The sequence below is a fragment of the Lissotriton helveticus genome, chromosome 7 (genome assembly GCF_964261635.1).
Source record: "Lissotriton helveticus chromosome 7, aLisHel1.1, whole genome shotgun sequence".
Classification (NCBI taxonomy): domain Eukaryota; kingdom Metazoa; phylum Chordata; class Amphibia; order Caudata; family Salamandridae; genus Lissotriton; species Lissotriton helveticus.
In genome coordinates, this window is record NC_136068.1 from 1640290090 (window position 1) to 1640306448 (window position 16359).

General features: G+C 44.2%; 1 protein-coding gene across 1 annotated transcript in view; it reads right to left on the reverse strand.

The window, feature by feature from the left end:
* LOC144767586 (G protein-activated inward rectifier potassium channel 4-like) overlaps window positions 1-16359 on the reverse strand; it is a 489992-nt gene that overhangs the window by 262460 nt on the left and 211173 nt on the right. The gene's annotated exons all lie outside the window — the stretch shown is intronic.

A 16359-nucleotide genomic window follows, 5' to 3' on the forward strand; every position in this document is an offset into this window, starting at 1 on the left:
CATAATATGTAATCTGTAAATACCAATAAAAAAAAGAATAAAAAAAAAAAAGAACTGGGGGTCTCTAGTTGGCTGAGGTAGATACCTTAGTTAAAATAGGGACCCCCTGCTTCTAGTCAGGGAAAGGAGGGACACCCTCTTAGATAACCCCTGCTCACAATCTGGTAGCTTGGCACGAGCAGCCATGCAATGTGTAAAGTATTTGCAACCACACTCCCAGTAACACAATGATAACACCACAAATGGACACCACACTGGTTTTTATAATCTCTATCAAAAGGAATACGATGAGACCAAACAATATAAATCCAACATATGCGTATTCGTAATATTTCACTTTGCTAGTTGTTAGAACTGGCTATTTCTGGTAGGCTAAGGCTGACGCCAAAGCCGGGCAGAAACCACCATTCTAGTCACGGCAAGGGAGTCACACGCCAAGATAACCCCTGCTCACCTTCTTGGTAGCTTGGCACGAGCAGTGAGGCTAAACTCGGAGGCAATGTGTAATGCATTTGCGCCAGCACACAACAGCAACAACATCCCAGGCACACCACAAAAGGAACTCCACACAAGGTTATATTAAAATAACTTTTGTATTGTCAAAACACATCAGATAGAAATCACACATGTACATTGTGCCAACGGGCACAGGCAATATTCACAAGGGATTATGTACAGGACAGGGCCACATGGGCCACTGTCAGAATCAACACTTTTAGAAATAGAAATACTTTCAGAAATTAGAATAAGTATAGCACAAAATAACAGTTATAAATCACATCCAGTAACTACTGGGAACAGGTAAGTACCACCTATGCAACCCTAACCACCTTAGGAGAATGTCACGCAGGGGACCAGGATCTCACTAGGACCACCTGTACTAAAAAGAACAACCACCTAAGTATCACACAGCATTTAGGGGTCTAGGTAAGAACACATTACCCATGATGCATAAATATCCATTCAGAGGAGTAGTAAAGGGTAACACATGATGCATAAACCTACACATTCAGCGGTGTTAAGAACAAAGCACATGATGCATCACAAACACATTCAGAGGTGCAGCGCTAGGAGACACATGACGCCTAAAACATTCAGAGGTGCAGCGCAGGGAAAGAAAGACAACTCAATAGCGCAAAGACACATGATGCCTAAACATTCAGAGGTGCAAGGAAAAACCACACAATTGAGCAAAACCTCACATAAGCCACCACCTGTGGCAGTCCCTAGGCCAACTGGCCTTGTTGGGGCTAGGACGCCCTGAGTCTCAATGTCAGGGGCCTAAACAGTGCAGGTGCCCACTACTTGCTGGGCACCTGTAGACATCCCAAGACCTAAACGGTGCAGCTGCCCACTAATTGCTGGGCAGCTGGGAGTCCAAACTGCGACAGGGTCCTCACTGGCCCTATAACCAAAGCTGCGCCAAGCTGGAGCCACACAGGCTCGGACATAAAACATGCACAGCCAAACGTTGGAGCCACACAGGCTCTGAGCTAAAATATGTTCCATGGAGCCCTCAGGCTCTGAAAACAACTATGCCCCCTAGGAGCACTCTGGCCCCTGAAACAATTAGGCGCCTTGGAGCCCTCTGAGGCTTCCCAAACACTCATGCCCCTCGGAGCACTCATGGACTCTACTCAACGTTGGGGCGACCCACTGTCAACCGGGGCCGCCCTTATTACACCCACTATGCCCCCCCCCAGACAGAGGGCAGGACACGGGCTATCGCGAGAGCCTACGGGGCTCTAAAAACACATCTCAGGGAGCACTTCGCAGGAGGGAGCGGGCACCAGCAATGTGCCCCGATGCTCCCGGCTGCCCCAAACAGTACCGGCACCACTCACCGGCTCACAGGCTTCCTCTGCGGGGCTCTCCTCGCGCCGCTCGGCTTCCTTCTCTTCCCGGGGCTCCCTCAGCACACGGGAGCCCCGCAACAGGCAACGCTTCCTCTTCATCCTGGCAGCCCCGCGCTGCCTTCGGCGGCCGCTCCCGCCTTCTCTCCTTCCCGCAATACCCCCGGGGCTCTCCCTACACTCGGGAGCCCCGGGGGACCCGACAGGCCGCTTCCTTTCCTCCTCTCGCGGCGGTGGGCATCTCTGGTCTCCCTCTCCTCATGGGAGACCGGAAGGACACCACAAGGCTTCCCTGGGCTCGAGGAGAGGGGGGGCTCCCGACCTCCTCTCTCTCCAGTGGCACCACTTCCGCCTCCTGGCAGGCCCCGCCCCTGTCCCGGCCGGGCCTGCCTGATTTCCGGTTTTGCCGCGATCGCGGCGAGGGATCACTTCACGGAGGCATAACGAGGGGTGGGCACCCTCGAATCGCAAAATAAACGTAGAAGCGAGGTGGGCACTCGCTAAATAATTAAATAACCGGGGTGGCACCCGTCCCCAAAAATATGCAAATCAGCATCAAGGGGGGGGGGGCAGGAGCGCTTCCCTCCAAGGGAAAACGACAGCGCTCTGCCCAGTAAGTAAATTAAAGCGCTCTCAAAGCGCTGGGGGCTCAGACAGCGCCAGGCCCCTCAGAAAGGACCCCACCAGCAAGGAGGGTCCCGGCAGTCCCACGCAAATGCACAGGGTTCAAAGAAAAAGGTCCTGGATCTCCAAAACAAAGGTCCTGGAGGCAAAGTGAAGCAAAGGGGACCCCAGGAAACCAGAGATCCTCCAGGCATCCAGGTCCATCAAGTATCCAGGGGCTGGGCAGGGCCCAGGGCAAAGCCAAGTCCCCCCATCAGCCCAGGCAAGGCAGAGGGGTCCCCCAGAAGTCCTCCAGGCATCCAGGGGCTGGGCAGCGCCCGCCCCTGGTAGATTCAAGTCAGAAACAAGAACATTTTGGAAGGGGACACAGCCCCTTCTTATACACAGAAAAGTCTTTGAAGTCCTTGTGCAGGCAGTGTGAGAACCAGCTACAACTGGTTATAGGGAAGTCCTGTCAGTATCAGGGACAGAGGTGACAGTCGCCCAGCGGGGAGGTGGAGCCAGCATTGTGGCAGGCAGGCACAGCCTCATTCACTCTTAGGTGCTATCTCCACCCACTTCCTTGGCAGCAGATGCTGCCTTTCATCCACGGGCTGACTCAGACATCCTCCTGGGGCTCTGCAGCCCCTGTCACCCTCAAACCAGACAGTCAATCCACAAACAGGCCCAGGCACTCTGGGCCAGGCTCACCAGCCAATCACACGCCAGGCACAAATTACACAAATATACCAACTTTTCAAAGTGGCACTTCTAGACTAGACACAATCATGCCACATACACCATTTCGCAGCATTCAATCTCACGAGTTCGCACATATCAAACTCGACCCTGCACTCCCCACACATCAGGAACTACCATGGGCATACATATTCCCCATTCATTCCTATGGGAGGGCAGGTCACTCACCACACATACACAGAGAGCTCACGCACTTTACACTGTACCACAATGAAAAAGTGCGCAGAGGCCTAAAATCACCAACACCAGGTCACAGAAACAGGCTAGGAAAAAGCAAAAAGTTTAGGGGTGAACCTGCCAAATTTGTCATGGTACAAATGTATCCAAACAATTTTTTTCATAGTTCTATATAGTATCATGTCCATACCTGTGCACACTCGTAAAACTACAAAAAATAGCAGGTATTTCTTTTGGAAAGCTGACAACGTTACCCCAGATTGATAATTAATGTGAACAAAGTGAAAAAGCATCACAATGTTTGGCCGTCCTCATGGCCTCTTCTGCTGACTGGGAGGGCCAAAGGTCATGTTTGGATGGGCCTGGCACACCTGCTAGAACCGGGGCAGGTCAGAACTACACATGACCCATGACTATCTCTCCTTGTCATCCAAGGGACCCCCCTTTCCCATCTCAGAGGGACAGGGTCCTCAATGCTCCACATAGACCTCGACTAGCCACCCCTCTGGAAGCTGCCTGAGCTATGATATAGCAAGGATGTAGTGGGTCCTGGTTCAGGGAAGGAAATTCCCCCCTGGACTGCTGTTATGATAGTAAAATACAGCAATTATCATGGTTCACTGGGCCCCTCAGAGATGTGGACAACAGTGCCACTGCCCCTGTTGAACTAATGGTAGCTACGTTCTAGAAGCATACTTTTGCTAATCATGCTGCATAATTTGGCCAACCATTCCTGCATGATTCAAGTGGCCCAGAATATGATACCTTGGTGATCAAGTATTTCGTATTGGAGAGTAGGTTACATAGCATACATGGATGATCGGGGCTGCTGGGTAACACAGTGTGGACGCTGTGGAACACAAGTTGGACAGTAGCTGTGTTTTGAGTTAGAGTTTAAAGTAGGTATGTTTTGCGTTGGGATTGGTGAAGGTGGTGGTCTGGACAGTGAGTATATGTTGTATAGAGCATCAGGGGAGAGTTTTTTTAACTACGCCCACACCCTTACCTAAGGAGAAGCCTGTAACTAGAAAAGGCGGGTCTTGCCTCCTAAAGCGCGTACTTTGGCATACTTTGTGACAGCATTAATTTGTCATTTCAGTGCCTATTAGGGGCAACGTTGCACCTCATTTGTTCCAGTATACCACCCATATAAACCAATCAACAACCGCCCAATGCACTAATCAGCAAATTATTATATTGTAATTGCATTTATATAGCACTTATTACCCTTGTATTGTAATTGCATTTATACAGCGCTTACTACCCCTGACGAGGAGTCAAAGTGCTTTTTCAGTGAATAGCACGCTACTCTGGAACTCATAAAGGATAAGTGTTGCATTAGCATAGTGAAATATGAAAGTGATTTAAAGTGATGGATAAATTAGTCAAATATTTGGATTCAGAAGGATAGCGGAAGGATAGAAGAGGGAAAAAAGGTTTTTATTTATATAGTGCTTTTTACCCCTGATGGGGTGTTGAAGTGCTTTTCTTTTGGGGGGGAGGGGTAGCACTCTACTCCGGAAACCCATAAAGGATTAGTGGTGAATTAGTATAGTGAAATATGAAAGTAATTTGAGTGGTAGATATTAGTCAGTTATTTGGAGTGAGAAGGATAGCGGAGAGATAGAAGAGGGTAAAAAGGTTTGCATTTATATAGTGCTCGATACGTTATGACGATATGTTGAAGCGCTTTTTTGGCGAGTAGCACTCTACTCCAGAACCCATAAAGTGTCATCAGTTGTGCAGCTCCAGCGCCTAAACTTTTTTTTGTTTTATCTCCAGTAACTTTTAGCCCTTTGAGAAATATTGTTTTGGTGAAATGTGAATATTAGGCAACAGAGGATGGATTATGTGGCAAATCCATAATTATGTGGCTGTAGAATCGTGTGATTCCAGGGCCCATCCTTGTACTATTGTACTTTTGGTTTTTAGGTTTGAAATGCAGATGACACAATCTGAAACTGCTAGACTGCGGTTCAAAGGTTCTCTTTCCTCATTGCTGCTGAGTTCCCAGTAAAGTGAACTAAAACTTTTATCAAGAAACCCGCAACAAATGCCTACTAAAGAAGACACTATGGCCAGAAATCACTGCTGAACTACTCTATTCCACCGAGTATCCCATGTCTTGTTTAGTTTTTCCTTTCAAATCCAGAACTTTAGTCCAATTGTTTTTACTTGAAGTGAACTAGGACTACAAGCCCCAGAATTCATGAGGTAGTTACAATTAAGGCCAAAGTTCTAACAATGTTGTTGGCATGGATATCGAGTCCTGTTCCTCTGGGCTAATGGTGCCGTTATAGGAGCATAACCAGATGGCTTAGGAGCGAAGCAAATTTGGTTCGAGACACAATCTTGCATCGTGGATCACAAATACAAATCCTAAGTTATCCCAGTTCTCTAGAGCAGATGTATCCAGTAGTGGACAGCATACGCTGGTGTTGTGACTCTGTTTGAGAAAGTTTCTCAATCTTTTATGGTGAGACTAGCCCTCCAACACATCCTCATGCTTGGTACTATTTGACTGTGAATGTTTTGGGGTGTTCAAAACTCTATTTGCTGAGAGTGAGTGTCTGAAGATATTACCTGTGCTACTAACTGATAGTGGATGTTATGTTTGCCAATTCCGGTCAGTGGTGGTTTTGGGATTATATCATTGCCACTTCCTGACACCGAGTGTCTGAAGATGCTACAAGTACGACCTTGCCTCAAAATTCATTAGTATATCAGACCATTTGCAGATGGATACTGTTTATAAAGGGTACACAGTGTGCAGCAATTGTATAGCTCTTCAATCCCTGGGGGCACAGCACTCAGGACAATGTGCTGCACGGCTAAACACTTTCAAGCTCCCAAAGGCGAGAGACCTATTGGCTATGCCAATGCTTGTTCTTCAGTGTGACACTAAATATGACTGGAATGTCCATTCGTGGTTCCTGTGCTCACTATGCCATAGGTCTCCAGCTGCACCCTCATGAAGGGGCTCAAATAGGCTGAAACAGGTCTCGGGTTACTTGTATTTCATTCAGAGGAGACATGGCCTGGAAGTTGGGGCTGGACTGTTCCTATTGGAGTAGGGTTAGGGCTGATTTGCATATGGCTGATTCTAGCCGGGAGTTGCACAAAGGGCAAAAACAATGTGGACTGAATTGAGGCCCACACTAATTACCAATGGCTCCGATTGATCCAAACAATCTGCCCATAATTGTTTCTGTTTTCTGAAGTTTCATCATGGTTTATATGTTGTTTACACCTCAAAAGAGGGGGCTTACAATACATATTATGACCCTAAGATAAGAAGTTCATAATCATCTTAAGGTGATGTCAAAAACAAAGGTGTTGTAAATCCAACCTACCCTTCACTGTCATCATTCTCACAGATATATGGCTCAAACCCTGTGGGCAGCAAGGATAGAGAGAGAAACAACAGCTCTGACTATTCTTTGGGTCCCAACTAATGGTGTGATGGTATCCAGAGACCTTCCTCATGTTGGATGGAGATCAAAAGGTAGGTGCTGGATATCAGGAGACCTTCTTTGTGGTGCATGGAGTAACTATGTACTGGAAAGAGGCTTGCACCTTAAAACCCAGATGGCAATCATATGTGAATGCCATGCATTGTGAAGAAATAGCAGTAGCAACACAATTTTCCAACTGTTAATATTTTTACTAGTACTTCTACCGATGATCACCAGAGAAGATCAGGAGACATTCCCAACACCCAGGTGAAAGCAGCAGATATGAGCACCTGCAGAGTGCAATGCCACAAGAGCTGCCCTACCAAGTGGAGGGAGGAGGCAACTGAAGGACAGAAAAAGGAAGTACCAAACAAATGATGGAAAAGCCAAGTGACAAACTTTAAGCCAAAGTGGAAAATCACAGCAAAACGTGAAAGTTGTCTAGCAGTGCGAAAATTAAATCTGCACCTTCTTGTGGAAATGGACCAAAACTGACCAAAAGCAGCAGTCAAAGAGGCAGAAACTGTTATTAAGGTGTAGAAATACTGGACTGCTAACCTTTCACCTTAGCTGCCATCTTTCGCTCTTCTTTCTTTTGCCCATAATCTCAGCATTTTTGTCTGTGTCGTATTTCCTGACCTATATATTCCTGAAAGATACACGCTTAAACGCCCCCTTTGCCACAGTTTTACGAACTGGTCTCTGTGCTACTTGGTGTTCATTTGTAGCCTTACAAGTGGGCCCCACAGGGATCCACTGTCCATATATTACACTTCCCGCCTGGTTGGTAAAGAATTTTAACCAGATCATACGTCATAATATCATTGCAGAAATATTGTCTGATAAATATTGTGTCCCAAATATCATTTAAACGGTTCCGTCCCATTGTGGGAAAATTTTCAATTCATTCCAACAGGACGGTTTCTAAATGATATTTAGGAGACAATATTTATGTCAAACAAAATTCTGACACGATACCTTCACAGAAAGTGCTTTCAACATAATGACAAGAGCACTTTCAGTGAACTTGCTCAATGCTGAGGACACCACCATGTCATTGCTGCATGCTGGACCAGACATAATTTTTTTCGAAAAATCCAAAGACAAACCGCCAATGCTGCTGCTTTAAACTATTTGCTTAACCTTTCACACCAAAGTTGTGAATGTAAATTAGTGCAAGGAAATGCTGGAATACATGTGTAAATTGAGTATGATATGCCCTTTAGGTGGTGTAGCAAAAGACACACAACTGATGGACGGAATGCAGAACAAATCAAAACATTCATCCCCAGTCAAGAGATCTGGGTTACATCCATCATTCTTTTGCTCACGATGCCACCCCAGTTTAGACCTGGCCATATGCAAATCAGTCTTGACCCTGTGCCTCATGGGAACAGACCAGCCTGAACTGCCAAGCCAGGTCCTCCCTAGACCGGAAACAAGCATCCTAGGATCGGTTTCGGAATTTTACCCCTCTTCAGCCAGGATCGCTTGATTCCATTGGCACAGTTAGCCCAGGACCCAGGTCTGGGCATACCTGGCGCACTTAGGGCGAGAAATCAAAAGACACACAATTGATGGAAGGAATGCAGAACAAATCAAAACATTCACCCCCAGTCAAGAGATCTGGGTTAAATCCATCATCCTTTTGCTCACCATGCCACCCCAGTTTAGACCTGGCCATATGCAAATCAGTCTTGACCATGTGCCACATGGAAACAGTCCAGACCGAACTGCCAAGACAGGTCCTTCCTGGACCAGAAACAAGCATCCTAGGACCGGTTTCGGGATTTCATCCCTCTCCATCCAGGATAGCTGGATTCCAGTGGCACAGTGAGCCCAGGACCCACATCTGGATTCAAGCTAGCCTGGCTGAAGAAGGGTGACATACCCTGAAACCGGTCCCAGGATGCTTTTTTCTGGTCCAGGGAGGACCTGGCTTAGCAGTTCGGTCTGGGCTGTTCCCATGAGGCACCGAGTCAAGACTGATTTGCATATGGCTGGGTCCAAACTGGGGTGGCAATGGTGAGCAAAAGAACAATGGATTTAACCCAGATCTTTTGACTGGGGGAGAATGTTTGCAGTGTCAGCATTCCGTCCATCAGTTGTTTGCTGTAACACTTTTTGCCCTAAGTGGGATGGGTATGCCCAGATGTGGGTCCCTTGCTCACTGTGCCACTGGTTTCAAGCTACCCTGGCTGAAGAAGGGTGACATAAACTGAAACCGGTCCCAGGATGGTTGTTTCCGGTCCAGGGAGTACCTGGCTTGGCAGTTCGGTCTAGACTGTTCCCAAGAGGCACAGGGTCAAGACTGATTTGCATATGGCTGGGTCCAAACTGGGGTGGCATGTTGAGCAAAAGAACAATGAATCTAACCCAGATCTTTTGACTGGGGGAGAATGTTTGCATTGTCAGCATTCCGTCCATCAGTTGTTTGCTGTAACACTTTAGGTGGTGTAGACAAAGGTTTTCCTTCTTTGAAAGAAAGAAAGAAAGAAAGAAAGAAAGAAAGAAAGAAAGAAAGAAAGAAAGAAATAATTCTGCAATGTAGTTTTGCACAATTCTCACTTTTCTAGACTGTTTACTCTATGGATAAACAAGTATGGCAACTACAGTGAAGTAGGATTAAGCCTGAACATCTCTGAGTGGTGAATCCACAAAATATGAACAAAAAAATCCACCCCTTAACATATCACAATCAGGATCTTGTGGAGCAAGGACAACTTTAACAGCAGCTGAAATAGTAGTGACACAAAGTTATACTTAATTTGCACTTCATATTATGTTAACCTGCAACCTACTTAACCTATAATATTATGTGTGCACACGTTATTTTATATGTAGATTTAGTGAAACGAGTGATTTATATGTTTTCATGTTTTCTATTAATTATAGCTAGAATATGTGCATCTTAAAATTGCCATGAGTCAACATAGGTCTATGTGTCTGACTCCATAGTGAAAACAAAATGTTGCATTCTTGCTGTGCATAACTCTTTTTGTTTCAGGCTCTGAGTCACTTTGTTTTCCTTAAATGTATTATCGCTTTGTTAGCTTACTGTGTGAAGATCATGTTTGTTGCAATTAATTGGCTGGAATATGATTCCCAGAACTTGCACGAGCTGGGAGACAGAGGATTTGAATACTCCTTTGAGAGATATCTTGAATGCCGCGATGATGGAAGAATATGGCATTGTATTATGTGTAAGGAGGAGGCTAACACCAAGTGCAGCAGGAACACTGAAGTTTAATTGGTTCTTTCATGAGTTCTTCTTGGGCCCACTTTGGTTCTCCATTTTAGTTTTATATTTTACTAGGCTAGCATCATTTTATCAATGTTATTTTGACATGTTTTGCTTGCACATTATAATTCTAAGAATATGCTGTACATGCTGCTTGGTTTCAGAAAGTCTTTCTCATCATGTACAACCGCGGCCGGTAGTGGGAGTACCGGCCGGGAGATGACGTGGGGAGGGGCAGGGTGGGGGATAGTAATGTATGGAATCCGGACCTTAACAGGTAAGTAAACATAAAAATAAATAAAACTAATTTTGTTGTGCGCACGGCATCACCAAATGCGATGCAGTGCGCGCAACGAAATTCGTTTTATTTATTTTTATGTTTACTTACCCGTTAAGGTCCGGATTCCATACATTACTAGCCCCCACCCCGCCCCTCCCCCTCCCCCTCCCCACGTCACCGCCCGGCCGGTACTCCCACTACCGGCCGCGGCTGATCACGTAATCTATACATTGCATTCATGGCTAGGAACACAGAACAAGATATCCTAGAGTTTACATTGCCTGCTCTGAGACAGCTTCTAACATGTAGGCAGGTCATTGCATCAGAACTGTACCTCTAACCCAGTGGCTTTTATTAAATAAATGGTACACTGGCCTTCAGAGGTCAGAAAGGAGCACTCCGGTCATGACTGTCCCGAAACAAATCCTGTATCCGACATGCAACTCTGTTGACACTGATATATCCTGGGGAGAAGGAATGCCAATCATATTCCAGGTCAACGTCCTGGTCCAGCTATCCAGGTATGGAGGCTCAAGCAAACCTAAGAGAATGGGCAGAGGGTACACCCACTATACTCTCAGAATAGGGTAGTGATGGGTAGAAATATATAGAACTTAGACTGCCATGATTGGACTGTTTATTCTTTCCACCATGTTCATAATGCCGGTTACTTTGCTTTTTTAAAAAAAAATCTGCCCAATAATCGCAGCTCATTCTTTCTATGCAAGACTACGATTGTTTCAACAAATGTATTGAAAACTTTATTAGTATCTTTCTTATGTTTAGTATGGGGTTGCATAAGTAAACAACGAAAGGGGTAGGATCTGTTCTCAGGATTACTTTGGGAATCAGTGACTCATGTACGAGGTTGATTAGGGGTTGAGGCACTGTGAGTTAGCTAGGAATAGGGCAGACAGTCTCTGATGGTGTAGATGAACTCAGTCTGTACATTCTGAAGTTCTGTCATCATAATACGCAGTCTTACTTTTTTTAGTGGGAATCATATAACAGTTCCTGTTACGGTGGGAACTGTGGAAGATGCCTCTTCTCTTGAATTTGATGATATAGCTGTATGTTAGGGTTTTAGTTAGACAGAAGTCTTGCTCTTTCCACCTTTCCAGGGGGACATTTTCTCCCTTTCTCCCTCTTTTGAGACCTACTGCTCCTTATATTTCTGCTCCTAGACTTACTTTCTAGAGCAAGTTCATTTCTCTGTTTCTTGATTGGAACGTTCATTCGGTTCTACTTTTGAATCAATTTTTTAATGAAACCTGCAGCTTTAAAATGACCTTACTAACCTACAACCTTAGCTTAGCATTAGGGAGTTTCCCTTTATGGGAACAGAACATTATTTTATATTGCATTTGCTGTATTTGATAACGTGTACTTGCATTTGCTGAATTGAATATCAGGATTATATTCATGCATGCTGTATTTGGTTGACTATTGATTTATGCTTACCTGATTCTATTTGAGGTTGTAACTTTACTAATTTGTTAATAAATCTTCATGGTTTGCAAACCTACTCATTTCTGTCATTACTGTGGAGCTTTTCTGCTTCACTGTCATTGATACATAGCTAAATTCATGTTTTTTCCTCAGTTTGAGATAAAGGTCCATCCCAGTGGGCATAGCAGGGATTTAAGTTTGCGTGGTGCAAACACCATCCTTTCCTCTCACGCTATCAATAGTAAAAAAAAAAAAAAAGACTACTAAGCAGTATCAAAATATAGGACTCAGAAAACTAATGGGCAGGATTGGAGAGTGTCATGTGTGTTCTTAATACTAAGGTGATTCTTCCACGTGAGCTGGAAATCCCAATTTGTTTGCAAACAGGAATATACTACAAAGCAGGATTTCAAGTGGTGTTTTTCCATCACATTGCCTCGAAGTTAAGCCGGACTGCTCTGTGTCAAGCTAAATGAAGGTTGAACACAGATTAATTTGGAGTTTGCTTGTGACTTCACCCTGAAAAGGATTGCGATTGCTGCTTGACCTAGTCTTGTGGCTCAAAACAGGTATTACATTCATTCTGAGCAGTGCTTCTTGGATTTATGCTAAAACACCACATGCAGTAAAAGCCAAACACCACAGAATCAATAATTCCCCATGCGGTGCTGTCACATCTTTTCACAATGGCCCTTGAATGGCAATATAGTGAAGTCTTGAAGAGTTAGAAACCAAATTACATCTTTCCTCCTCTGGACAATGGTTCAATAGTAGAGAAGATGGGCACATGTAACCGAGCCCCACTCAAAATAACACTACATAACATTTTACATTGACAAATATATCTCTAGAGATTTCTGAAGAGTATTGCAATAGTTATACACCTGCTTCTATTTATGAAAGGCTGTAAGAAATGACAAAGTAATACAAAGCATTAATGTATCTCTCCTGGAATCGAACCACATAATTTGTTTTGTTGGCCTAGACGAGATGCTCTGTCATGGGTCGCCAACCTTTTCTGTAACAAAAGCTACTTATGTTTAATTAAACTCAAATCAAGCTACTAATCATATTAGTCTTCTAAAAGTGACCACATCAGATAAAACTAAATTAGTGAATACCCTGTACCAAATTGCCAGCAGTGATCAACTCAGTGCATCATGCAGGGTAGTCTTCACTAATGGGAAGAAGGCTTAATCATTTTTAGAATGCTTCTTCTAAGGGGTTATATATATGACAGCCAAAGCAAGGATTCCTCTGGCACAAACGTAATATTAGTAATACATCTCCCTAGCACCTCATGACTTATCAATCAGATATCACTGCAATAAATTGGGTTACAGCTTGAGGTGGCTAAAACCCTTTCCAAGAAGCAATCACAATCCTGGTCATGGTGAAGTTACAAGCAATCCCCAAATTAACTTATGCTCAACCCTCTGGTAGCTTGGCATAGAGCAGTCAAGCTTAACTTAGCGGCAATGTGTTGTGGTGTATTTACTATGGGTACTGTATCAATCCCCCTATTTCTGACCCTTGTCTGGTTAATAATTAACTAGCAGCCATTAAACTGCACAGAGACCCGTTATCTGATTAGCCACACAACGGCACAGAAGCCCGTTATCTGATTAGGTCATAGCGCATGCCATCTCATTAGGCAAGCACTATTCCTCCTGCCCCCTAATAGGCATACGGTGTTCTCAAAACAAATCAAACCTACCACGACCTGGGAAATCCCCACAGCCATTGTTTTGATTTAGCCGAGAACTTCAGTAAAGAATGTGCGAACGACCAGTTCGTATGACATCCTTATTGACGTATTTGTGTCCATCCTTACGTCAATCCCGGCACCTTTCAGGTATAAATAATACCGACATTGCCTTAAGCAAACACACGAGGTGGTGACAAGTTTGGAGCAGCGAGACTTGCCGAGGAGCCCAGCTGACAGCAAAGCCCACAGACGCAGCCCCTCCTTTCTGACACGCTGAGAGAGAGAGACGCTGCCTTTTCTCCTGCCGAGAAATCCAGCTCCGGCGCTTCCAAGCAGCCCTCGCAGGCAGCTGGAATATCAAGACCTGAGATAGAGATACCAGCCCTCCAGCCTTCTAAACTCCCAGGTACTGAACTGAATCATCCTTTGTAGAGAATTCTTGAAGCAGACTCTTGGCAAAGCAAACTTAACTTAAACTGCTACTCATCTACTCCCGCCACGTATTAGGCTTAGGTCAGGTACATTGGGGTAGGCGTAGTTAGAAGCACCAGTTGAGTACGATTAGTCAATGTATATATGTATGTATCTATTTTATCCATTTTAAGTATCATATGGCTAAGAAACCATATCAATGCTTTTACAGTATTATTTTATAATTCTGTTATTACTGTATGCACTTTACTTAACTCTAAGTATTACAATAATAGCGATTCATTTCTCTTGTATGAGAAAAGAGACTGATCAATGAATAACATCTTTTTATTGAACACGCCCGTCTCTTCCTTTTCTCTACAATCTGGTGAAACTAAGAATGCACTGAACTGACTGAGTAAAATAAGTTGTCTTTTGTTTTCACACGACTCTAGAGATACACTCTTGATTAGGGGAGAGCAAAGTTGTCATATTCTATGGTTGTCAGAAACTAAATCCCTTCTTGTCTATCCAGGGAAGTTAAACTCCTCCTTGTCTATTCGAGAAAGTTTCTAGTGAACTCTGAGCTAGCTGGCACAAACATTAAACTTTAAGTCTAATATCGTCAGTAGAAGACCTAGTTAACCTCTGTCCTACGTCTATACTATTGAAGATATTATTCCAATGCGCAGAGCCTATTGGGATGATAGGAACTACACTACATGGCGCCCAACGTGTTTGGATGGGCGATAAATCTAACGTAAGACATTAGAGTAACTCAGTCGTGCTTTTTCACACAGACCCCTTTTCCCCATAATACTCCAAAGACGCCTGGAGTGGGTGAAAGGTTAAATCTGCCAAACTTAGTAGGAGGAGACTCTTATGTATGGTTCTTGGTTTATTCAACGTTGAAGGATACACTGTTCCAAAATATTGTGCATCTAATCTTTGTTTCCATAGAAACCTGATCTGCAAATAAATAAAATAACTTTCTTGACATTAGAATGTCACAAGCTGAAGAAGAAGAAAGGGAGACAGTTAGAATAGCAGCTCAACTCCTAGCAGCTGACAATAGTCTCCTACAGCAAGACCCGGAAGCAATACTCATCCCGGTCAACATAAGGAAATCTATAACTTCAAAACTTATAGAAAATGGGCTGACACCGAGAGGTGGTACAGTCATATTCGTAATCGAGGCACACGAGTATCGGCAGACAGAGGTATTCTATTCATGGATAAACTTTCCAGCAGCAAACGCTGTAACAAAGGACTTCCACTATTACAAAATAGAGGAACCTCCAAATGAGTACACTCCTTTCGAGGAGGTGGAAATACCACTCAAATACCAAGAGCACCTGCTCTGGTTTAATGGCTCCCTAAAACATAATAATCACATCACCAGGCTCGGTCCACTAGGTAGACCAGGAGCAACGTGGCCGGTCCTATCCGGATACACACCACATCCAGACATTGAAGAAATGTCTGCACCAGATCTTTTAGCACAGCTAAAACAACTAATTAAAATACACAGACAATTAGTCCAATATGTAATGCGGACTTCAACAGTCCTACCAGCTATTAAAATTCCACAGCTGATCCCTCACCAGGGGAACACAAATAAAATTACACCACAGAACATACAGTCCTGTCTAGGTAAAGTACCCGCAAAACGGGAACAAATTCCATTCTGGTTAGCACAAAAAATCACTCAAATAGAGGCGGTATTTCCAGATACCACCCCGGTTGAGAAACACAGGATTCTGACTATCTGTCTTCCAATGGGAATCGCACCACATGTGGAGGACTGTGACACTTGGGGTACAGTCTTTGCTTCCATTTACACAAAAACACATGGTGTTCCATCCATGTCAGTAATACCAGATGTGCTAAAACTAATTCAAGATGAATACGGTCCAGAACCTGCTTTAACTCTTGGTATGAAATTACTAAAAGACTTCAAGCAGGTCTCGGCAATATTACTAGCCAATATAAAAGGAGAAGCAGCAAATGTGGCAATCCGCCAGAGGTTAAAAGAGACAGATATAGCAGACCAACCATTTGAAATTGCCAGAATCATAGAAAAATCCTATGAAGAACTAGGAAGAGATAGTTTGGGTGGAAAACCGGTGAAACCCCAACTAATTGAAAAACCTGAAAAAATATTTATTAAAAATAATCTAAACACTCACAAAAAGAACTGGGATGGAAATAAACAATCCACTCCTAAAGAAAAAAGATTCCAGTCCAGAGGAAGGTCTCCTCAGCGGAGAGAAAGATCTCCGGACCAAGGACACAAGTCTCCCCAAAGGGAGCCCTCTGTGAAAAAATACAACCTTAGAAATAGGGATAATCTGAAGAAACCTGATAGATATCAAGATATTGATACACGTCCCTCTCAATCTTTTCAGACTTCCTCGCAGAAA